The sequence below is a fragment of the Ixodes scapularis genome, unplaced genomic scaffold (assembly GCF_016920785.2).
Source record: "Ixodes scapularis isolate PalLabHiFi unplaced genomic scaffold, ASM1692078v2 PGA_scaffold1__304_contigs__length_218370807, whole genome shotgun sequence".
Classification (NCBI taxonomy): domain Eukaryota; kingdom Metazoa; phylum Arthropoda; class Arachnida; order Ixodida; family Ixodidae; genus Ixodes; species Ixodes scapularis.
Window position 1 is genome coordinate 71,330,049 of NW_024609846.1, and position 25,431 is coordinate 71,355,479.

Genomic DNA, 25,431 nt, shown 5'->3' on the forward strand with positions numbered 1-25,431 from the left:
TATATAGAAACATAATTTGCAGGTACCTATCCCGTTTGATAAAAGGAAACTCTACAGAACTTTCGAGCAATCTCAAGAAGATATGAATGTTAAGTCAAACTAACGTCGGGTTCATTTAAGAATAGCGCCCATTTAAATAGTTGGACCCTCAACCTCTAATGTGAGAGATTAAAATGTAACGTTCTTTGCGGTTTACCTCAGGTGTGTGGGCCGCACACATCCGTTACTTCTTTGTTTCTCACGAAGCGTTCGGCTTACCTTCATGTGCGCTGTGTAAGTGATCAGATCAGAATCGCGTTATGTCACTAAAGCAGTCGTTGAACACAATTCACGGAAGTGTTGCATCTCATTTGCATGGTCTAGAGAAACTAGCGTGGACAGAGTTTGAGCACTGCGGAAGCAACTATAACCTCAACAGCGTAATACATTACAGTTGACGCCGGCTACAGAAGCATCGAGGGATGCGCACATGCAAACTGTGCATTCCTTAAAAGAACTGGATTCGAGCAAAGGTAAAAACAACATCTGTACTCACGGCGGCCATACAAGCCTTTCTTAAGCATGATCACTTGTCCCTCGGTAGCACCATTCGGTGAGAAGCACCAAAACCACGCCCGTGAGACACCCCCGACTCCTCTATTGAACGACAACGACCCGCCTCAGGTCTTGGAAGGAGATCCGAAACACTGCTTTATGCCAGATGTTGTATCTGGCGGGGCAGGGGCGAAAAGTAAAAAATAACATATTTATTGGAAGCGATAGATTCCTATGGAATAAACTCTATGATAGCAGGATTTTTTGGGTCATTGATGTGTTTTATTTAAACACAGAAATGGTCGGTTTATATGATGAATCAGCAGCCCCCATTTTGCATCACTGTATTCAAGAGGGTAAAACTAATTGCTAGTACGAGTTGGTCGAGAGAACGCTCGAGTTGTATAAAAGCTTCGTTCGATTTACATTCCCATCCTTCACCGGTGCAGAAGAGTGTAGGGCGGTGTACTTTATGTAACGATTTGGCGAGGGATGAGACAAGCAACGGTGACGAGGAACAGCTGTCGCTCAGTCAGCCGCGCAACGAGGCACGCTGAAAGCGAAAGGAGCAAGTGACCAAGGCGATGAGCGACGTTTCTAGAAATTAAACAACGAGCTACGCAACTAGCGACAGTAAGAAATCTCCGTCGCTCGTCGCCGGCACTCGTAGCGTGTCGCCATCGCTAGTCTCGTTGTACGCAAAATTGCTTACATGCAGTTCAGAAAGCCGCTCAGTACTGCATTGACACAAGCCTCGCATCCAGCCATAACCATAGCTTTTGTTTTAAGACGCCGAGGTGGAAGTTAACATCGTACATCGTTTTGAATCATGGCTTCTCGTTCATTGGCTCGATTTACACTTTCGGTAAACGCACCAGAGACCGTCCTACCCACATCGCGACTATCGCAGGCCCGTGATTGGACAAGCGTCTACCGACGATACAGGCCACCAGAGAACAGGGGCTATAAGAAGTGACCGGTCGCGAGCGTTCTCTTGACCCTTGAACGAGATTGTGGTCTTGCATCGATTGCCAGCTTGACCAGATAAGATACCCGGCATCATTCTTAGTTTTTCATGAGGCTGTACAACAGGAGAGCGCACGACACAACAGCGCGCGCGAAGCTAGAGCGCCGCGACGTTAGAGCGCGCGACACTAGAGCGCCGCGACGTTAGAGCGCGCGACTCGAGAGCACAGCGACGTTAATGCGCGTGACTGAAGACCGCTGCGACGTTAACGTGCAGCGGTCTTGAGTCGCGTCTACTTTCCCGCACAACACTCGGAAAGCCATGCACCGCAGCTTACGGAGACAGCTCAGCAAATGACGAAGCCAAAAATATGCTTACATAAAAAAAAGAAAAAAAAAAAAGAAAGCTTAGTTTGAGTTGTGATATTAAGCACTGCAAGGGCTTCGATTTTTGCATTGCTTGATGTCAAAACTCAGACTACGTTTTTTGGTCTAAACATATGTTTCGGCTATGTCAGTCGCTGAGCTGTTTCCATAAGTTGCAGTGATTAGCTCTCCGAGTGTTGTGCGAGAAAGTAGGCGCACGTTTTTTGTTTTTAGAGCGCAGCTCTTAGGGGCCCGTTTCCGGCTTGAGCGGCGTCGCCGTCGCCGTCGCCGTCGCCGTCGCCGTCGGCGTAACCGCGCGGTGCATTATGGGTAAATTTCCCCGCTAAATTTAGCGGAAAAATTTCCCCGCTAAATCTAGCGGAAAAATTTCCCCGCTAAATCGATCGGAAAAATTTCCCCGCTAAATCTAGCGGAATATTTTCCCCGCTAAATCTAGCGGAAAAATTTCCCCGCTAAATCTAGCGGAAAAAATTCCCCGCTAAATCTAGCGGAAAAATTTCCCCGCTAAATCTAGCGGAATATTTTCCCCGCTAAATCTAGCGGAAAAATTTCCCCGCTAAATCTAGCGGAAAAAATTCCCCGCTAAATCTAGCGGAAAAATTTCCCCGCTAAATCTAGCGGGAAAATTTCCCCGCTAAATCTAGCGGAAAAATTTCCCCGCTAAATCTAGCGGAAAAATTCCCGCTAAATCTAGCAGAATAATTTCCCCGCTAGATCTAGCGGAAAAATTTCCCCGCTAAATCTAGCGGAAAACCCGCTAAATCGCAGAATAATTTCCCCGCTAAATTTAGCGGAAAAATTTCCCCGCTAAATCTAGCGGAAAAATTCCCGCTAAATCTAGCAGAATAATTTCCCCGCTAAATCTAGCGGAAAAATTTCCCCGCTAAATTTAGCGGGAATTTCCCCGCTAAATTTAGCGGAACAATTTCCCCGCTAAATCTAGCGGAAAAATTTCCCCGCTAAATCTAGCGGAAAAATTCCCGCTAAATCTAGCAGAATAATTTCCCCGCTAGATCTAGCGGAAAAATTTCCCCGCTAAATCTAGCGGAATAATTTCCCCGCTAAATCTAGCGGAAAAATTTCCCCGCTAAATCTAGCGGAAAACTTTCCCCGCTAAATCTAGCGGAATTTCCCCGCTAAATCTAGCGGAAAAATTTGCCCGCTAAACGAGTGGAAAAATCTCCCCGCTAAATCTAGCGGAAAAATATTGGTCACGTGACCTGGGGGGTCACGTGACCCCCTTCCGAGGTCACGTGACCTCGGGGGGGGGGGCACGTGACTCCCCCTCCACGTGGACCCCCTCCCCTGAGGTCACGTGACCCCAACAAGGTCACGTGCCCTCGGGGGATGGTCATGTGTAACCCTTTCCCCTATGTCACGTGACCCCCGAGAAACCATGGCCCTCAGTACACTTCCCTCCTCCTCCTCAAGAGCTGCGCTCCCATTCGGCGTTACAGGGAGTGGTAAACGGCTTTCACTTTTTTTTTTTTTGTTTTAGAGTGCATGCGATACTCTGCTCCGCAAGCGGAGTATATGCAGTTACTCTAGCCTGATGGTGCTTCCCAGGTCATGACATCTTTCGATGGTTGAAATAATCTCAATATCCTCTGGAGGTTTTAGCGGTGGCCGAGAGGAGGCGCCAAGGGTCTCACGTCGTCGCGGTTGCGTGAATTACACTTGGTGCTGAAGCTGAAAGCGGTATGGCTCGATAACGGCGAGTTGAAAATGCGTAATAGTGTGCCCCCTGTAGTCGGTAACAGCTTAAGAAAAATGTTGCGGCTCCACCCTCAAGCACAATGCGCCCACTTGAATTACCTCCGCCGTCGAGAACATAGCCCTCTTGCAAAGCCTCTCCCCTCACCCGCCACCCCCCCCCCCCCCCCCCCCAGAAAACGCCTTTTAGGAGCTACATTATTCATTTGATTCATTCAGTACACCTAAAGGAATTTAATTCTTTATTTTCAACGGAGGCGTTCACTAATAATGGAAAGAAGTCATGTCTAATAGAACGCCATCTGACTTCCTGTCCGAAGTGCTGTCTAGAAATCCTGTCTTCTAGCGCTTCCAACTGACTAAAAAAACAGCCTTTAAAGAAAAAAAAAAAGGAAACGTAAATACTGTTTTAGTTTTCGTAAGTAATAAAACATTAATATTTCTTCTTCCTAAGAGAGGCTTTGTACACGAATTGTGTATGTTTATTTGGTTTATTAAACTCAAAAACCCTTTTCTTTTCGGGTTTTGGCGAAGCGTGACTCACTAAGTACTCGATGTCTGTCTCCTTCGTTGTCTACCGCCATGGATCCGAAGGATAGCTGCGGAAAGCGATTCTTCGGATTCATTTTGGTCGAGAGAGCCTGGTGCGGCCACATCGGCTACATCAAAACGTTGGTACAAGAAGAATAAGCGCGGTCGTATTTTAGACGTGGTTGACGGCAGCTGACCTTGAACACTTATGTTCGGATGCGACACACAGAGCCCGAACTCAACGGGAGCGAGGTCTGCAAGGCTGTCGGCAGACTAGGAGTGTCGCCAACTTTGGTGAAGCCGGATTTTTAGGTGAAACTTTCGGGGTTCCTCTGGCTCAAACCGGTTCGACGAGCCTTCGAACTTTTAACCAGGTTCGACCGGTTCGACTTTGTGGGCAGTGTGGTCAGACCTTGATACCAGCATGTCTAGGTTTGGAGATTTTTTATGTACACGGTTATTTTTAATTTATGAGCATTTGCAATTAAAATAAACTAATTACAATCACTGAATAAGTTAATAACTTCTTTTTTTGCACTGTATTAACTGAAATAACCAAACAGTACCACTCTTAATTCATCCCTTTGCCTTCAACATCCAATCCGAAGCCAAATGGTCAGCCTGTCGAGCATGCGCATAGCAGTCGAACCTGAGCCGAACCTTTGTCGAACTTTTCACAAGAAGTCCCAAAAAGTCGAACCTGGTAGAACTTGAACCTCGGCCGGTTCGCGACACCCGCGCGGCAGACTGCTTGCTGTCAGCGTATCGAGCGTCCTGGAGATCAGGAAGGAGGTAAATGCAAATAATGGAAAAGTTGCGACACCTACCCGGAAGCGCCCAGTAAGTGGAGGCAAGAAGCGGAATACCGTCAAGTACGGTGACTTCGTGCTACGTGCGTTGAGTTCGTGCGTACCTGACCTTTTTCGCCTAAGCGAGTTTCCCATTGTCTAAAAAATAACGGCAAAGTTCAGTGCAACCTCTGAATTCCTTTCGCTGAAGAAGTGTAGTGTGGGTTGTCTTCTCCGTGACATCGGTTTCAGGCGAGAAAAGGGGGGTCGAAACTCTTAACATGATCGAACGAGACGACATCGTCTCGCGGCAGCAGACATACTTGTGGGACGCTGCATGTCACGGGCAAGACATAACCAAAGAGTTTGCCGTCTTCGGTTACATACCATTTCTGTTTTTGGTCTTTGACTATGTACCATTCGTGCATAGCCAAAGCCAAAAAGATGTTGTGTACTTCGATATGACTAAAGAATTCGTTAAATTAAATCGTCAGCTACTTTTGAGAAAGCTCTGCAACTATACGGTCTGTGTTCTAAGCACTATCGGATGTTTCAAGGTTATTATTCTCATCCGGTACATTTTGTGCGAGTGTCGAGCTGCTTATCTGCTCCTTTTTTATCTACTTCTTGTGTTCCACGAGGCACCCATCTTGGTCCAATTTCGTTTTTAATTTTTGTAAATTATGTATGTTCCGCCATTAAACACGCTCAATTACTGTTATTTGCTGACGACATTAAGTTGATTAATGTGGCTAATACGGTAAAGGACTGTGACCGTCTAAAGCGTGATGTACATTCAATTTCGGCTTGGTGTTCCCTGAATAGCCTTGTTTAGAATGAGACAAAGACAAAAATTACACCCTTTTCGAGAAAGTGTGATACTGTAACATTTTCTTACACGTTAGACGACAAAGCTATTGATCATGCTTCTTATGATTCGAGATCATTCGCATTGCTACAACGAATTCATCGTTTCAATACTTGAAGCCATTACACACAACTTTTCGAATTCGCTTTGCGTTTTACGTTTGTTTTTTCACTCATGTGTAGTCGTATTGAATACGCCTCGGTGGTGTGGAATTGTATTGAAGTTACAAATTCATGTATCATCGAGCGCGTTAAAAAAATTTATTTGTGTATTTTAAAATCGCTACTTTTATTTACACTATTACTACGGTTATGATAGAGTATGCAGACTCTTGAAATTGTTCACGTTACCTAACAGAAGAAGGAGACATAATTGTAAATTTCTACACAAGGTCGCAAATGGAATAATTGATTCAGATGTATAACTTAGTTGCATTTATTTACGCGTTCCTCGAATTTCTTGCAGATCGCATTCAATGTTTTATTCTTCTGAATTGCACAAAGCACAACCCATTATACGGTTACAATAAATCTATAACAACCGTGAACAGATTGCTGCATGTAATAGCCTTGATATTTTTGATGACGCGCGTAGATTTTGAAATTCTATTGATTATATTGTGTCGTCCTAAAGTTTCTCTTCCTCTTTATATTTCTTTTCTGCTGTTAAATACTAATCTGGAAAGTGCACCACTAAAAATGCGTCATTCTGTTCGTGGGCCAGTCAAAAATAAATGAATGAATACACGCACTCGATTTCCATGTCCTGCGGTCTAAATACATCGGACAGACGGGCCGATGCCTAAACGATCGGGTGAGTGAACATGCAAACGAGATCAAGAAAGCCGCCTACAGCACTTCGGAGATTAGTTACCACCCGATTGCCAAACACACCTCTGAGTGCAGTGAACCCTGTTCGGCCGACCTTCCTCGACCACCAGGATTGGAGGTCACGCGTCTCAATATACGGACGAGAGATCATGGAGGTTTTCGCTATGCACCACAGTCACAACAACTTTGGGCCCAGTCCATAGGCTTATCCAGGAGGGAGATAATCTTCCTGGGGCCAGAGCTGACGTCCCTCGTTTCCGCGGCTCCAAGCGATTAGATGTCAACCCCACGGGATCGTTCTTCACTTCCCTGGCTCTACACACTCTCCCATCGCTTTCCCACTTTCCAGGGTAGCGTCCTTCACCCTCCGCTCCTTCACCTATATCTGCAAACTTCCGGTCAATAAATGTTGTTGCTAGTTGAAAGCCTTCGTTGTCCGTCCCCCCTGTCTATGTATCTTCCTCGTGTTTGATTACTATTACCAACACGCTAGTTTTGTACTTAACATACATCAGGTTGAGCCCTAATCCATAGATAATTTGCATAACCTTATATGTTGTATAATATTTCTAAGGCTTATCAATTGGAGATGCTGCAACAAATGCAATACATGCGTAATTTTTAGACGCTCACTTTCAACCACCGTCGTATAATGCAAGCCGCAAGATGCAAATTTACAATATAATCTTAAATTCATTAGGGATATGCCGTGCTCATTTTTGTTTCTTGAAATAAAACGCACGGGTCACCGTCGTACATTTTATATTGTGCTAAATTTTTTCTCCGACGAGGCTATTCGGCGATGGATCTGATGGCGGGGATACTCCCACACGCGGGAGTGCAGAATCCAACATTGGTGGAGGCGACAACGGCAACGGGGAATCGGCACATGACGGAACATCTTCGGAAACTATCTGCCTGCTCGTGGGGTCTTCGTCTCGGCTCGATATTTTAACGGCCGAGGTAAAGCTGCTACGCGCGGATCACAGTGCGCTCAGAGAGGAAGTCTCCCAACTTCGCCAAGCAGTTGTGAATGAGTCCATCGCGGCTGCTTCCAAAAACGCGTCAACCGTCGCCACGGAATTAGCGGCGCCTTCGTATGACTCAGGTACAACATCCGGATATACCTGCAAATATGACTGCCCGTGGGATTTCGACATCGTCCCCACGTCAAGGAAACGGTGAGTTTTCCAACGTGACTGACGGTGCGAGTGATTACCCTCGCTCTAACCAGGATTGTCGTCCAAGGCCTCAGGTTTCATTCGGTTAAGCTACAAATTGCGGTGTCAGAGTGGTGCCGCGCGCTCCGCCTTCGAAAGGCTTGTTCGTTTCCCGTATGGACCCAGCCACGACGGTCTCGGACATAGAGGCTATCGTAAAAACCATCCTCGGGGAAAAAACAGTGATGTGCACGCGTTTAAAGACACTCTATCCAACCTACAATTCGTTTCATCTCGCCATTGACGAGGAATCTTTGGTAGCGTTGAAGGGCCCTGATGTGTGGCCGGATGGCTCTCTTTTTCGTCCGTTTTTTTGGGAGGCTGCCTATTTCCCGGCATTACAGGACTGTCTTGGAAAATGTAACTCAAACTGATGATGGCTCGAAAACTTAGTGCATATTATCAAAACGTTCGTGGTCTTAGAACCAAATCAGATGAATTTATGTCGAATCTGCTGGGCTGTGATTACAACATCGTTACCTTATCGGAAACCTGGCTACATGATGGCACCGCCAGTGGCGATTGTTTTCCAGCGTGTGTTTCGGTGCTTCGCAGGGACCGTGACTATGCGTCAGGAATAAAATACGGCGGTGGTGTACTGATAGCCTGCAATCAATCTTTGAACACCCATAGACGTAACGATCTGGAAACTTATCGGGAATCGGTATGGGTTTAAATTCCTTCTGCTGACGGATTCAACCTTCTGATTGGAACATATTAATTTCCTCCCCCTTCAGATGCTGCGCTTTTTATAGACCACTTCAATTTCCTTGAAAACAACATATATAGGACTAAGTATCGCGTAAACATTTACAGAGATTTTAATCTTCCAAAAGTTGATTGGCTTTCTGGCATTATTAACAGTGAAAGCTTATGTACGCGTCTAAAAGCAACTTGTATATTCAGCTATATAAATTTTAATGATTTAACGCAAGAGAACATGTTTGTGAATTGCTCCGGAAACATTCTTGATTTAGTTCTATCTAACTTTTGTGTTTCGAATGTGACTTGTGCAAATGATCCCCTGGTAACTGCTGATGCTTACAACCCTCCGATTGAGGTCTTGTTTTTAATGTCTTTAAAGGTTATATCACCTTGTTGCGTCCTGAGATATGCATATAGTCTCGGTGATTATTTTTGTTTATTTAAATATTTCACGAAATACGACTGGAATAGCATCTTACAAGGCTCAGATGTTGATTCTATAGTGGACGGTCTCACATTGGTAGTTAGTGATGCAGTGGATATGTTCATTCCTAAGGACCTTCAACATCCCGAGAAGTGTCCCAAATGGTTCTCTAAGGATTTACGACATTGCTTGAAGTTAAAATTACATTATCATAGATTGTATAAAAAGACAAAACTAAACGTGTGGTGTGAAAAATACAGCATATGTCGTAAACTAACAAAGCAACTACTCGCTAATGACCAGTATCTATACCGTAAGCAGGTGGAGCTTAGCTTAAACAAGCGACACAAAGCCCAAGCAGCACAATTCACCGGCTCAAGCTTGAGCCTGCTTGGGCAGCCGGGGAAAGTTTCCCTGGCCCAAGCACCGTTTTCCTCCAAGGGGCAAGCTAGCCCCAGCCTGGCTAGCCGGCCCGGCAGTTCAGTGGGGGTTCCTTGTACAGCCAAGCTTGGCCAAACGGTGTAAAACAAGCCTGGGCCAGGCTGGCAGTTCAGTGGTCAGCCAAGCTTGGCAAAACGGTCTAAATGCATCCTGGGCCACACTGGCAGTTCAGTGGTCAGTCAAGCTTGGCAAAACGGTGTAAATGCAGTGTGGGCCAGGGTGGGAGTTCTCTGGTCATTCAATCTTGGCTATACGGGGAATTTACAGGCTTCTCCCAAGGAAGTCTATGTTGTCATTCAAAGGATGCTTTTGTGGCATAAAATATAGTCAGACATCTCCAATTTTTGGTGCTGTGTGCAGAAAAAAACTGGTTGCTACCTTGTTCCGGATTTAGTGACCCACGATTAATGGAGCTGCTCCAGTAATTTTCTCAGAATACTTAAACAATAAAATGAAAGTTGAAAACATGTGCGAGCTGCTGTATTTATTGTGCAGTTGGCATGCAAATGAAGCTGCAAAATCAAGTCAAGTTTGATACAGTGGTTTTTTATTTCATGTTCAGTACATGGTGCTAGCTTATGCCCCGAGTCCCACTACAGCGACAAACAGAAACAAATGACAACAAGTCTCAAACCTGAGTCTTTCGCGATTTGACAGGCTTTGTGGAATAAAGGAGGCTATGCTTAAAAACAAGCATCATGCACGCGAGGGTATCTTTGGCAGGCTTAGAATCACTCATGCTTATTTCACGAGCACCGAACGAATAAACGCCTTCCAAAGGTACCATCACGGGCATGCTGAATGGGTTGGAGGCTTGTAGCTGTCGTTTGTTTCTGTTTGTCGCTCTCGTGTCCCACTCGAGTGACAAAGGCTGGTTGCTGGTCGAGTATCTGCTGCCTGGCAACTGGGCTTCACAGCTAGTAGGTGGCTCTGCCGATTGGAGTACTTATGACAGCAGTTGTCCATGGTTCACCCCACTTCATGGCTGTGACGTAGAGCTGGATAGCAGCACCTGGAGAAGGAATAAGATAACCAGTGATGCATGTTTAGTAAATATGTTTTACATGAACCATGCTCCTAATTAAATTATAACATAGCAGAAAGGCCACCCAAAAGGTCTTGGTGGTATGTTCAGTCTCCTTCAATATAAAAGACGTACTAAAAGCATGTGGCCGTGATGGCCGTGGGCGCTATGCGCGCTCCACGAGATTCTGTTCTGCCTCGAGGAAAGGACGCTCACTCGGGGCTGAACTGGTCCTGAACTTGTTAACCGTTTTTGGTTTAGGTTTAGACTAAAAGTGTGCTTTATCGGCATTGCGCCCAGAGATGTGATCATGGAGGCTCGAAGTAAGCATGCTCATTATTGTTTTCGTTATCAGTTGTTTCTGGTGTAAAATTTGAAAACAGGCACAAATATTAACGTTACACCTGAGTCTCATATTTGAAAAATAAAATGTCTTGAAGAGCGGAATCATTAATCAGAAGGATGGCATGGACCATGCTATTTAAAAGTGAAAATAATTGCCTTGACTCGGGCCAGTTTCTCTCGTACAGCCATTTCAGAATTAGTTGCTGTAACATAATGTGAATGAACTGCTCTCCACCGTCAACCCGAAAACTGATAAGTGTGCATTGTGCTTTAGCTGAGCACTACGCGAGTTCCCCCTTGGGTAGATTGGGATCTCCCAGAGCACACAAAGTGCCCTCACCAGTCACTGCCTCGGCCAGGCGCTCCCACTGGGTCTTTCATACTGCAGGAGAATACAGAACGCAGGAACTACAGAATTTGACAGTGACAAGCATGATTTCCCTCCATTTGTAGAATACTACTGTCAGTAAATGCAAAATAAAAGCCAGTTAGAGCACCTCAATGTGAACACCACATATAACATACAGTACTGTGGAAGGTTGCTCAGATCGTTTGAAAGCAGACTGAATTGCCGCAAGGGAATTTTCTTGTTTCTCTTGATAGTAAAACCAAGCCATAAGTACAACTTCACTGTAAAGACAATGTTTTCTATCTGCTTTTCTTTAAATGCATAGAAGTACTTTTTGGTATTTATGTTACCTACCTCTAAAAAGACGAAGGACCAGTAAAAGGAAACACACAGACACAGTTACGTACAAAACAAGCGTGTTGGTAAGAGTAACTACACATGAGGAAGATACATAGAAAGGGGGGGGACGGACGGACGGACAACTTTGTTGTCCGTCCCCCCTTTCTATGCATCTTCCTCATGTTTAATCACAAACACAGCGCTGTGTCTTTCCTTTTACTGGTCCATCTTTTTTGCACTGTTTTAACCCATTCAATATGGCCATCAACCAACTTGCCCAACTTTACACCTTGCTACCTCTAAGGTTGCAATATAAAGTGGTCTCAACTTCCACTGACAGCCCTGAAGCTATAAACCCACAAAAAACCAAATTCCCTAGTAATTAAAACAACACAAAAGAAAATCAGATCAGAAAAACATTCAGTCTGATTTGATTATATTGAATCAATAAATACAATGAATATGAGCAAGAATTCTTGTGAAAATGTATTATAAACTTTCAATGTAAAATGGGATGAGAGTCCTACTAAAGCAACCAAGAGGAACAACCGACCCCAACACGACTTAAATACATTCAGCATGCACACGAAGATAGCTTTGGCAGGCTTCCCATTTTTCGAGGCTCATGAAGTAAGCACAAGTTATTGCAAGAATGCCAAAAGATATCTTTGTATGCATGCTGCATGGTCTTGGGGCTTAAGATGGCAAGTTGGCTATTCATCACTGAATAATACGCCACAAAAACACAGACACAACAAAGGAAGATCTGGACAGGACACGGCATAACCTTCAACTGAATGGTTCATATAAAAAAACAGAAATACATATAGACCCTTTCAGGCAACATTTCATGGGTGCGCCGCTGCCACCTTGACGTCACGTGATCCTGCCGCCATAGCCGACCATGTTTCTCGCAGTTGCTCCGCGTTGTGTGCGGCACCGGCGACCACCGGAGCTTTGTTCTCGAGTTCTTTTACGTTCTGCGTTGAAATAGTGTGTTTGCTTTAGGTCCTTTTGATATTTCGGGCTTTCATTTAATCATTTGATATCTACACTTGAACATCGCTCTTGTATTTTCTTATTTATAGAATGGAATCGGACAGCGAATGGATCGACGATAAAAGATTATGGCCTAGGCTTCAGAAACCATTAAGTTCATCACATTTTGTTTTTATCGCTAATAAGGGCAGTCAACACCATTGCGACACATAAAAATTTCAACTGACGCTGTAAGGCTATCGCAGTCGTGCTTCTTGCTGCATGTGCGAACTATAGACATTGTTTCCGTAAGTAAAAGCCGAACTGCATGGAAGTGCTCAAGCGAGCAGCGAGACGAGCAACGGCGACAACGATGAGTCAGCGACGAAGATTTCTTACTGTCGCCCGTTGCATCGCTCGGTTTTTGGATTTCTAGAAAACGTCGCTCATCGTCTTGGTAGCTTGCGTGCGGTTTGCCTTGTCGCGCGACTGATTGAGCGAAAGCGAAGCGAGTCGCTTGGCTCCTTGCTCTCCAAACCACTTGCATGCGGTTTTCTAGAAATCCAAAAGCCGAGCGCCGCGACGGGTGGCAGTGTGAAACTTTCGTTGCTGACTCGTCGTTGTCGCTCGTCTCGTCGCTCGCTAAAGCGCTTACATGCGGTTCGGCTTTTATCTATGGAAACAATGTCTAAAAGCGCGCACATGCACCGAGAAGCATGACTGCGATAGCCTCACTGCCAAAAATTTGGGGGATTTGCGTGCCAAACCAACGACGGGCATCTGGAGATAGCCTCACTGCGTCAGTTGAAATTTTCATATGTCGCAATGGTGTTGACTGCCCTTTATTAGCGACAAAAACAAAAGAATGCGATGAACTTACATGTTCTCTGAAGCCTAGGCCATGATCTTGTATCGTGATCCATTCACTGTCAGATTCCATTCTATAAATAAGAAAATACAACATCTATAATGAAACATAGGTATCAAATGATTAAATGAAAGCCTGAAATATCAAAGACCTAAAGAAAACACTCGGCTTCAACGCGGAACGTAAAAGAACACAAAAACAAAGCTCCGGTGGTGATTGATGCAGCACACAATGCGGAGCAACGGGGACAAAATGAAGGTCAGCTATGGCAGCCCGTTAAGCACGCCGACTGGTGGCAGCTCGAGTAACTGACTCCCTAAAAGCATCTATACAGATAAAAAACTGACACCTGCTGGCAGAACACTGTAAGGTCAAAATGCACTTCCTCAGAAACCAGTGCCACTAGTCCCACAGAGAGTGAAATTCTGTCAGACAATGACACTAAGGGTGCACCTCAGACAAGAGTTGTTACCCTGGTATTTTATCCAGAAGGTCACCTAGCAATTCACTGTGTCCATTGTGAGTGCAAGTCCAACTTAGAAAAAGACTAGTGTCATGGGCTGCTACAAGACAAAAACAAAGAGGAAAATTCACAATGCCTTCTTGAAGAAATCCTACAATAACAACTCATGTGAGCACACCCTCATTACTAACACATGACAAAGAATTCCACGGTCTGCAGAGTCAATGACGCTCGTTTCTGGAGGAGTGTGTTCAGACGTCGCATCAGCCCACTTCACATGGCGCAATTTCGCTTGCAAATTTACACCTGTGACATCAGGCACTGCAGCTTCCCCCATGCCTATATTTCGCTGAGTGAGTGACGTCACAACAGCAAACTCGCAAGTAAAATCACACCATGCGAATCAGGTTTACAGTGTTCTGACAGCATGTGTCACTTCCTATCAGTAGATATATTTTTTTTACCAAAGTAAACTATTCAGTTAAAAGTTAAGACGTGTCCTGCCCAGATCTTCCTTCATTTCGTCTGCGTTTTTTGGCGTATTATCCAGTCTTGAGGCATATCAGTGTCAGGTGTTTTTCTATGTCGCTCTAGTAGGACTCGGGCAGGGTGGGTAAACAGTCATGTCTCAATAATATGGATACTCTGCTATATAAAAACCGTTTTCGGGGACCAACCGGGTAAATACCTGCATTTTGTCCTGTTATTATGCACAGCTCACATTATGGACGCCTCTGGGTAGGAACGGAGGTGTCCATTTGCATGAGACATCACTGTCAAATTCCCTAGTGTTGAAATTAATGACTGCATGCTCTGAAGCCACGTAGCAGGCTTCTCCACTGAACACTAATGCGTAGTGGTGGCATGGCAGATGTTTGTGGCTGCAGAACACACCGCAGGCAAATGATATCCAATGTGGACAATCATGGATATTTGACATTAGAATCAACCAACAAATAGGCCTACATGTTGCTGTCACAGAATTGAATGATTTTTTTTCATCGTTAGCTTCCGTTTTGTGTAAGATGCATGAGTGCCGAAAACACGAGCTCGGAAGAGAAGAAAAAGAAAAAAAGAAGGAAGGCGGAAGCTGCGTAGAGCTAGGCTTCAGTGGTTGGAACAACAAGCAAGGCTTAGTGGTATGGGAGGTCGAACCCCGAACAAGGCTTTGTCAAGATGGTTGGTGGGCCCTGAGCAAGCTTCGACAATGTGCATGCGCTTGTGAGCGAGCGCTGTTCGGCACTATAACCACCCAAGCCACCACAAGTTCTTGACTCCGACTGGTGCCGCAAGGGACTGGGACCACCACCGACATCTTGCGACCATGATTCGACTTTCCTCATACGAAATGTATGGCGTCTTTGATTTGGCTTCTGTTCCCTCTTTGTTACGCTTTCGAAGCTTTTGCGATTTTCTTGCCGCTGCTACGAAGAGCAAAAGGTTTCCAAGATATGTTCTTTTCCTTTATTTTCATTTTTTTACGTCCGTTTGTGCGTCCTGTGCACCTTTTCTTTAATTTTAAATTTCATTACTAATAAATAGTGTTTCGAAATGCCAGGTACAAGTCACTCTCAATTCCTACCGCCTCTAAGGAATCCATCACCTAGGTGTGGCCCTAGCACCTGGACAGCGGTCCAATTCAGATTACAAGTTGGTTTGTTTATGGCATCTTTTCCAACCGAACCTGTGACAAACTGGCATCCACTACAGGACTTGAACCTGACACAAGTTAGTCACAGGTTCGATTGGAAAAGATCCCATAAAAACAAACTTGTAATTTGAATTGGACCGCTGTCCAGGTGCTAAGGCCACACCTAGGCGATGGACTTCCTGAGAGGCGGTAGGAATTGAGAGTGAGTCGAGCCTGGCGTTACGGAACACTATTTAATAGTAATGAAATTCAAAAGTAAAGAAAAGGTGCACAGGACGCGCACACAGTCATAAAAAAAGAAATAAATAAAGGAATAGAACATATCTTGCAAGCGTTCCACTCTTCATAACCGCGGAAGGAAAAACACAAAAACTTTGAAAGCATAACAAAAGGAACAGAAGCCAAATCAAAGATGCCATACATTTGGAGGAGGAGGAGAGTCCAATCATGGTCCCAAGATGTCGGTGGTGGCTTGGGTGCTTGCAGCGCCACACAGTGCTCACTCACAAGCACAGGCACATTGTCTAAGACTTGCTCGGGGCCCACCAACAGTCTTGACGAAGCCTTTCATTTCACTTCATTTCATTTATTTTTCCCTCAGGGCCCGAGGGCATTACAGAGGGGAGTGGGTTACATATAATATAAAGTAAATCTAAGATATGCACATGAAACAGAACAAGAAAAATAACAATAGGTTAGTCAAATTCTGGAATATAAATATTGGCAATACAGTTTTTAAACGCCACACCATCGGAAATCGATACCGCAGAGGCTGGAAGGTGGTTCCAGTCAAGAGTGGTGCGAGGTATGAACGAACTATGAAAAGATGTAGTTTTACACGAGGGTACGTCCATTTTATGTTGATGATCGAGACGTGACGAGATGTAAGGTGCAGGCGTTAGTAACCTTTCACGTAGGAAAGGGTTATGATGGTATAGCTTGGGTGCTCGAGGTTCGACCACCCAAACCCACGAAGCCCTTGCTTCGCGTTCCACCACAACCACACCGTGCGCGGGTTCCACCTTCTTTCTTCTTGATCCCTTCCTCTGAGCTTGTGCTTTCGGCACTCGCACATTTTGCTCAAAACGGAAACCAGTAAAAAGAGTACAAAAACCACTGAATTCTGTGAGAGTTGTTATGACTGTGAATGTCTAGAGGGCAAAGTTTACATTTGCAACAAAACTTGAAATGATAAGGCATGTGGAGAGGGAGACAAAGTTTTGTGTCACTGGACCCCACAAGATCTTTGTAAACTACTCAAGAAACGGTGTGACATAAAAGCGCGACAAAAGACATTCTGATGCACGGCATATTAAGACATCGAAAAACCACTACAGAGGTGGTTTAGAGATGTCGGGGCAAGCAACATTCCTATATTGGGACAAATCTTCTAAAGGAATGTGAAAAACTCCTTTTACTCTTGAAGTGAAGAATCTTCTAAAAGAATGTGAAAGATTCCTTCTAATTTGATGTGAAGAACTTCACTGCAAGTGGATAGCTACATTAACTTAAGGGCCACCATGGCATAGAAGAAAAGACCATCTAAGGGATAAATAGATAGATGCAAACGGCTGTACCTTTTGTAATGGGCAGTAGTGCCAGTGCATGTGATGGGACTATTGTGCTGGCAGTGCCAGCGTCGAAAGAGAAAGTCAATGACTCAACAATCAATTGAAGCCAAGTATGAAACCAGAAATAGTTAAATGCCTTGCCTAGGAAATTGGCCTGCAGTGGCAAAAGCATCCCTGGCAAGCGATTCACAGTTCGCATGGAAGCTAACAGAACAAGGCCCAGATATCAGAGCTTTTGAAAACCAACACGGATGGCACCACAAAAATGTATCCTTAGTGATGGGAAAGTTTGGAATGCCAAATAGTATGAGCTGTTGTAGTAAAACCATCATATACGTATGAAACATGAAATCATGGATGACTCAGGATCTCTTTGGCTGGGTCTTTGGTGGCTCGTGGACTGGGAAGCCGAGTTTGTGGATAAGCGTCCCAGCGTGTGCTTACTTGGTGACATGTGCCACTTAACACTATCCAGTTCTATTCTAGCAGCCAAACACGACATCCAAGCTGCATCCGTTAGACCAAGGCATAATTCAAAGGTAGTCTAGATTGTGTTTACCATTTATAAATGTCCAGGCACGTCTGCAATTTAGCCCATCCAGAGGCTTTCAGAGACAGTCACAAGAGCCAGCAGCTTGCTTGGGCAGCTCACTGTCAGCCACTCTGTTCTTCCATGCACCGTGCCACCTCCATGAGCTCCCACTGAAAAACAAAACAAACAGAATCGGAAATTATACTTGCAATAAGAACATCTCAGCAGCAGAGGCTACGTTATGGTGCCTGGAATGCGCCTCCAACTGGTTCGTTTCATGCTGTTGGATGTTGCAATCCTGGCATGCTGTTGGATGTTGCAATCCTGGCAGTTGGTCGTACAACTTCTGGCAAAAAATATATGAGCTAACGCAGCCGTCATTGTCCTCGCAACATTCAAAATCCTGGCTGACAAAGCTTCTACGGACTGTCAAGCTGAGGGGTACCCTCTCTCCCCCCCCCTCCCTTTTCCAGCAGAAACTACCTCAACTGCCATGATGTTCACAGCCCGGAAAAGATCCCCTTGAAGTTTATTCAGGAGCAACTAGGGTAGCTATAGAGACAAGCTCTCGCACTATGAAGCCATTCCACAAATCTGCCATAAGCAGCAGCAGTTCATTGAGAGTATAGAAGTTTTCCTTGTAAATACATCTCGAGATGAAGTTGCATCTCTGGATTCTACCAAGACTCTAGTTTCCAGCAAAGATTTACGTTGGCAGGCCGGCCGAGTTGCTGAGTAGGAGGAAGGTGCATGTGCCACACCACACGAATCTTTTGCTTACATTCAGAGAAAGGAAGGCTGAACTTCCCTGATCGAAACTGATTAGGCTGAAAATCTTGAGACTTTTCCAATTGCCGAATTCCTCAACAATACCAATTTTTCAGCTCATAGACACCCTGCACAGGGTTGAGTTAGGTACTAATGGTCATTAACAACTGCGTGAATTACTGTACACATATGCTGTAACTATACTAAAGCCCAACTTATTCTACTAACACACAACACTATAAAACTACCAAAAAACACCGAGCATGCACCCGTGGCAGAGTAAGCGCTCTAACCCCTACTTTTGAAACATATCACCTCATTTAAGGACATATTAAAGCCTATTCCTCTATTTTAAGCAAGTTAAAAAAATATATGAAAGAGACATCAAGCGCCCTGTCCCCATGGGCGTTTATCTCCACGACTGGCAGACAGAATGGGGATAGAACGAGTAGAACAGCAAAGCAGGAGAGGAATAGGAGGGGTGCAGTCGAAAAGAGCTAGAAAGTGATATACTTGGGGACAACATTCTGTGGCAATGGAGCTAAAGCTAGAGAGCCAAAGGACACCATTTCACTGCATAGCTGAATATAGTTCAACCATAATAATTTGCTGGGTGGAACGTAACCAATTAAAATATATGTAAAATTGTTCTGTTTAGCTTTGACTTTAGAATGTTAGCATAACATTAGCCAGGATGTGCCAAACCTAGAGCATTTCCTATTTAGCTATTTTGTGTTTTCTTGGTTTAAATTCACCCTAGGTTTTCTAGCTCCCTGCAAAATTAAAATGGCATCTTTATCGTGCGCATCTTTGGGCATCATCAGTGTGGTGTATTGTAGGTACACCCTGTGAGCTCGCCTCTTTGTTTGACATATAAGATTTTTACGAAGTTTGGCAACCAAGAAATCTTAAAACAAACCAAGCAAGTGGTGTGCAACGTGTATGACAAATGGGACAGTGGGAACCGGGGTCTCCTAGTTATTTCCGTATGCCGGTTGGCAAGCAAGCTCACTGGTGTGTGTGAGCACTGAGCAGGGGTGGGGACCGAGCTCAGGACCCCTGGGTTCAGCAGCGCAATCCTCGCTACACATTCTGAGCTGTGGTGTGCCAGCGACCCCCTAGGGCCAGCCATAACTGAATGCGATTCAAATGGAATGCGACTTTGCGTCGTGGAGTGTGCATGCTTCTATTTCTGTATATTCCTCCCGCGCAATAGTTTTTCAGCACCAGAAGAGTTTACAGATAACTGACCTCAAAACGCGGCAGCACTCATGAAATTTGTTCATGTGGCAATTTGGGTCAGGTGGATCATGATCATTGACTAGCGCCAAAAAAATAGACAGGGTGAAGAAGTTGCCACTGGCACACTCGCAACTAACATTATTGAAAAAAAAAAACAATCTGTTACATTGCTGTGAAAAATGTCAATCATGATTACAACCAATGTAGACCTCTATCAAGAAATTCATATTCTTTTGCTGATAAGGTTATGGATGTGTCACTTGTACAATTCGTGCCTTCGGCTATAATCTCAAACACCTCGTGTAGCTTTATCTGAGTATCTGGCCAAAAATTTGGTGTCATTAAATGATGGGAAACAAGGGCAGCAGCTGATGTGTGTGGTCGCTGCAGCAGCGGCCCTTGGAAAAGACAAATGCAAAACTAAACACTGCAAAAAATTCACAGAATGCACGACCAAAGTTGTGTTCGAAATCCCAATGTCATATGGTTTTGTGTACACAGGTCAGACAGGCCTATGTACTAATGATTGCGCCAACGAACACGAGGTGGCCACACAAGCGACTTCCATCACGACATCTGGCCACACACTGCAGACGCTGCTTTTGCTCCCAGTCGTTTAAGGACACCAAATTTTTGGCCAGATACCCCGATAAAGAATCTAGAGAGCTACACCAGGCGTTTAAGATTAAAGCCAAAGGCACCAGGTGTACAAGTGACAGATCCATAACCTTATCGGCAAAAGAATGAATTTTTTGATAGAGGGTTGGACCAGTTGTAGTCACGACTGACGTTTTTCACAGCTATATAAGAAATTTTGTTTTTAATAAATGTTAGTTGCCGGTACGCCAGTGTTCACATCAAATTTTTGTCTAGGTATTTTTCCGGCGCTTATCTACTATCATGAAGTTCGCAGCTTTTCCTGATTCGACACTGCCTATCTTCGTCAGCTGAGAGACAAATTCTAGTAGGTTGACCCCAATGAAATCTACCTTGCAAGTCTGTCCGAGTGTTTCAGTCAAAGTGTTGGCTTACGTTTAAAAACGGGTTAGCCTTCAGAAATAGATCTGAATATGCCTGCATGCTCGGCGATCGCGGTTCAGCTCCCTAAACCGCAATCCTCGTACAAAAACATGCACTGAAGCAACTGCGTGGTTGACACGCCAAACCCTAACTAAAACCAAAACCAAAAAAAAAAAAAAACTATTTGGTGCACTAACACAGAGCCATTAGCACTGCCTGCCTCCCCCCTCCCTAGCTTTCTCTTCATTGCCAAAGAAAGTTGTGCCCAAAAAAAGATGGGTTGCTTTTTTGTTCTAACTCGGAAGAATAAATTTAAGGCTTTATAACAAAAACAAGCAAATGCGTAAGCAACCATTCTTTAGGGTGTTAATTTGTAATCAAAAAAAGAAAAAAAAACAAAAACAGACGGGTTGTTTTTACGTGTTTGCACAGTCAACTAGCTTTGCAAATGGCAGCTGTTTGTAATTCCGTGGTCAGACCGAGGGACCACCCGACCATGTACACCTTTGCTTTATTACCTACCCTATCCCCCAGCTCTCCATGGTCATCGCCAATTTAGAGTGGGCAATTGCTCGGTATATTACAGTTTGTAATGGTGTTATTTGTTTAGGAAAACAAAATGTCAGATAAATACCAGCAGGGCCCTGCGGAAACGGTGCATGGGCCCCTTTGCTGAGTTGATGGCTACTATCCAGACTGGCAGCTGATCGGCATCTTCCAGCCACCTGCAGTTTTTTCTTGATGATACAGACTTCCTGCAATAGCATGAATAAGAATCAGACTGATATTCTGGAACAAAAAAAAAACAAAACTTGCTTCACAGATCAACAAAAGAACAAGTGCCAACATTACGCTTCTCTTGTTGTCGACAGTGCAAAGACCATGATGACAGCACCATTAAACTCAAGCAAACAAGGAAAATGAGCTTCTTCATGACGTAATTGTATTAAGAACCAGGCATGCAGCCGGAGGGGGGTAGGAGCCTACCTCACCTTTGCTTTATTACCTACCCTATCCACCCCCCCCCCCCCCCAAAATCGTCCATTTTGCTGGGCCCTCCTCTCCCCCTCCCCCTCATACAGCATTTTGTCTTGGGTGCCCCCCCCCCCCCCCCCTTCCAAAACAAAGTTCTGGTGAAGTGCCTGTTAAGAAAAATGTGCATGTAGAGCTTAGATACCTACTGGTACCTTAAGAAATCCCAGGAAGCTAAAAACAAATTAAACACCACTTAAAAATAGCACAGCTCGCTTGATAGGCACATGCACAGCAATCAACAAGCCTCTTGACGTGTTCTGCAGTGCAGGGATACAGATCAAAAATAAACACCGGGGATGTGATTGAAATCCTTTGGGGCAGTGCAATGCGCAAGTTTATCCTGAAGCTACTGTTTGCGCATGCGCCTAAGAGGCATTAAAGCTGGTTCACACTGTTGCAACTGACTACGACCGAGTTGAACAAAACAGGGTTTTAAGCCGCTTACGACTGCCATTACTGCTGGACGGCGTGGTCATAAGCTGTCACAAGAGGCTTAAAGACTGGTTTTGTCGGAGTCAGTCCTAGTCGGGTGCAAGTGTGGACCAGCTTTTAGACTAAAATTGTATCCAGCTTTGGGTCTTTCCACAAATGCTTTAAGAGATTCCCTTCAACTTTACCAGAGCCTCAGGTATTTATATGTCTTAGTAAGTAAGGAGACATCACATTCAAAGTTGCATCTCCTTGATTTGTATGTGTCTCTGCAGTACATGTGAGAGCGCCTGCCAGATGTGTGTGTTTCTATTGCAACTTTTGTACCCCTGAACGTTCTATACCAGACCAGAGCATTTTAATCAAATCATTCAACCTCTTTCCTCAGCCATGTAAACTACTTGTGCACCCACGAGTTCCACAAGTCACGAATGTAGCCGGGGTAAATTAAAACGCCGCTAAGGCAAGCAATAATAATCTTTATTAGCGACAGTAGTACTCTGGGTGGCTCGCAAGGCTAGACATATATACAGGGGCCCGTGCGCACGATCGACTGCTAGGCAATCAACCAGAGCAAGATTATTAAAATAACAAACAAGCAACAAGGAAGAAAACAACAAGAACGATGAGATTAACAGGGCTCTGTCAACACTTTTAAGAAACTAGGCCCGCGCGCCTCAAACCCAACGCCACGCACCACAGGCCGGCGTGAGGCACACGCCGTACACGAGCACAACGACGACGCCCAGCTAGGAGCCTGTCCTATCTACCCGCCAAACGCCAGCGCAGCCAGCGCCACACGCCAGCGCCACTCGAACCGCGCCATCCCGCTGGACGCGGCGCGAAAACCAAGTGCGCGCAGGCCGGGAGTTTCAAAATACTGGGCACAACTCAACGCTGTCGCTAGCATGACAAAGGACAAGACGACACGCCAAAGTCAAAACCACCCGAGTCATCCCGAACACACCCATGGCGTTCGTTCCAACGTCCGTATTCAAGCGTTTGACAACACAGAGCAGTTCACTGATAGCAACGCGTACTTTAGAAACGATCTAATCAGCGTCTCTGCAGTGCTCCGTTGTCGCAGAGCATTCACAAGACTCTCAAGATAGCCGCGCCGCCGCCGCCGGTCAGTGCTAAGACGATTTCACTTTTTTCGACTCAAATCGCAGAAAAAAGTGAAACATTATCCGCATTACGGTGGCAACGTGAGCTACGTTGTTCGGAAGATCATCTAGCATATCTTGGATATTCTTCTAGCATGCATTATGAATATGAAATCGGCAAAACTTACCTAAACTCGGACCGACCGACGCACTCCGAGAAACAGGCCTTTGTCTCCGCTCCGGCGCGAACAAGGATCCGGAAGCTGCTTTGTGGCTTTGGATTAGCACGAAGCCAAGGACTGAATACGACGTAATAGTTTCGGTTTCGACCCCACTCTATCACAGTTCATATTTTTGGGGCCGGTGTCACTGCTGTGGACATTACCGCAGTTATCGTGCTCTGTACGAACTTTGAAGTGAATCGAAGACGAGCAGACATAATTTTCCAGCTTCTTCTCCTGTTATACGCTGCTTGATAACCTTTGTTTGCTGATTGAAATCTACATCAACTTACGTACATCTCGTCCTTCAAACATACGGTGTTCATTATCTTAATTCAACTTGATTTCTCATTTGTAAAGACATGTAATTGCTTAATCATTCACTGGATGTTTGTTTTGAGTTGTTATTTTTTGCTAAAAAAATGTACGTGTTTTTTTTTTTTTTTTTGGTTGGGGGGGGGGGGGGGGGGGGGGGAGGGGGTTGGTCTGAATTACATGTCGTGTTTTGCGGCTCAGTAAAACGGGTTGTTTTGAGAAATTCAAGATCACGTACAGCCGACAATACACCAGTGATGTAGATAGAGGGGAGGGGGGAGAAGCTTTCAGGGTCGCCCCCCCCCCCTCCCTCCCCCTTGGAAAATATTCGTGGCTGCGTCGCTAAATGGGCAAAAGAGAAGATGCACTGCGTTTTTTGCCTCATAAACATACACACAAATCTAAAGAGGCGTGCATTTTGGGCTTCGTGTGGGATTTGCTGAGCACGACTTTCGGTTTTGAGATGAAGCAGCTCCTCCCATCTAAAAAAAAAATTGGGTTGTGTGTGTGTTTATACAGCCTAGAACTTGGTCTGCCTCACAGGGGCGACGAGTCTCCCAGCTGTAGATGAGAAATTTGGCCAGTGCGGTACAGCCGCTAGCCTGGGGTCTTTAAGGTGCATTACGCAGTAGTGATACACGACCGCACGCCGGTACGATGCTCATCCAAACGGGCAGGGGTGGGGCTCGAGCCCAGGATGTCTGGGTTCTGCAGCGCGAGCTTTCGCTCCACGTGCTCCGAGCTGGTGTGCGCTAGACCACTCGGCCACTGATCCCCCCATCCTCCTCCCATCTCTTTCCACTTTTGCTGAGCGAACGCTCGAGAGGAGCCGACCCCCTCCTCAACGTTTACTTTTAACCTGTCACCGAGTATGGCTTTTTTTCTTTTTTCGTGGACCTTTCAAATCGCTACAGCTCGCAGTTCATACAGCGGTGTAATCCAGTTGCGAACGTGCTGTGCGTGTAGAAACAGAAGACATGTTTCCCTCCGGAGCGGGATCGGCGGCCGAGTGGGCTAGAGCACACCAGCTCGGAGCACGTGGAGCGAAAGCTCGTGCTACAGAACCCAGGGATCCTGGGTTCAATAGACCGATCCCACCAAGCGTTCCACGCATGCGTGACGCCGAAATTACTGTAAGTGATAGAAGCAGACACCAGTTCACGAGACAGCTCATGCCACCTCGTGCTCTGCTCGCGCAAACCTCCAGCAGAATTGTCGCGCGTGCAGAAAGACTACAGCTCCCACGATGCATGGCGGCAGCGGCGGCGTACTCAAACTAGATGGTGAAATCGGTCTATCCGCACCCCTGCCCGTTTCGATCTGGATGAACATCCTACCGGCGCGCTGTCGTGTATCATTACTGCGTGATGCACGTTAAGACCCCGCGCTATCCGTTGTACTGCATTGTCTAAATGTTTAATCTACAGCTAGGAGACTCGTCGGCCATTGAGGTAGACCAAATTCTAGGCTGTATAAACATATAACAAACCTCAATTTTTCTCTGGAGCCATAGCTACAGGCTGTTTTCAGCGCACGCGATCAGCGCATTCAGTAAACTAAGAACAAGAGCGCGCCCACGAGGCTTTGTGTTGCCTCTAATTTGCACGTGCTCACCCCCCTTTGACCAAATTGGAGCCCTGCAGAAGTTACGCTAACCTCGTGCACCGCCGAAACGTGCCCTACATGTCCTACACTTCGTTTCACACTCAGTGCGAGCGAAAGCAATGTGGGGTCGATGTTGACACGTCAAGAGCTCTCCTTCGCTCGC

At 45.4% G+C, this 25,431-nt stretch overlaps 1 long non-coding RNA gene across 1 annotated transcript; it reads right to left on the reverse strand.

Moving 5' to 3' along the window:
- Positions 1 to 10,187: 10,187 nt before the first annotated feature.
- Positions 10,188 to 23,374, reverse strand: LOC120850385. Its single transcript, XR_005718134.2, has 4 exons — positions 23,316 to 23,374; positions 21,192 to 21,312; positions 17,555 to 17,697; positions 10,188 to 10,419 (listed from the first exon to the last, which is right to left on the reverse strand). It is a non-coding gene; the product is annotated as an uncharacterized LOC120850385 (long non-coding RNA).
- Between the last annotated feature and the right edge of the window lie 2,057 nt (positions 23,375 to 25,431).